Source organism: Orycteropus afer, unplaced genomic scaffold, assembly GCF_000298275.1.
Source record: "Orycteropus afer afer isolate SDZICR_OR568_19922 unplaced genomic scaffold, OryAfe1.0 scaffold00597, whole genome shotgun sequence".
Taxonomy (NCBI): Eukaryota; Metazoa; Chordata; class Mammalia; order Tubulidentata; family Orycteropodidae; genus Orycteropus; species Orycteropus afer.
The window spans coordinates 164,780-165,427 of record NW_006922184.1 but is presented as its reverse complement, the minus strand read 5'-3'; positions in this window follow the sequence as shown (position 1 = coordinate 165,427).

Here is a 648-nt window from a genome sequence, read left to right as displayed (position 1 = left end):
GAATGGGTTAGGGTTGGGGATGGTAATTGGGAAGTGAAATCAAATGTACATGAACTGTTGAATGGAAAACAAATTTTGCTCTGTAAATTTGAATCCAAAGCATAATAAAATTTTTTTAAAAATAGATCTAAGTTCCCTGTCCTTTCTAGAAGAAAGGCAAAGTTATTCATTACTATTAGGTAAGTATGTGTATTAAAACTAAAAGAATAAAAATAGAATAGCACCTAAGGAATTTGACTGCTAACCAGAAGGCTGGAGATTCAAACCCACCAGCCACTCCTCGGAAGGAAGGTTGGGCAAACTACTTCCATAATGATACCATCTCGAAAACCCAAGGAGGGGTCGCTATGAGTCGTGTCCAACTCGACGGCACATAACAACAACATGTATATTATAATTAAAATAACAAATATAGGGTGTATAACTACTAAACAAGTAGAGGAGTGGGTAGGATGAAAATACTTAAAATCACTCAGCAATAAATGCAAGAGAAAATAAATGGAAAAGTCAAGACTGTTGTTGTTGTTAAGTGCCGTCGAGTCGTTTCCGACACATAGCGACCCCATGCACAGCAGAACGAAACACTGACCGATCCCACACCAGCCCCACAATCCCTGCCATACTTGAGGCCATCATCGCAGCCACCGT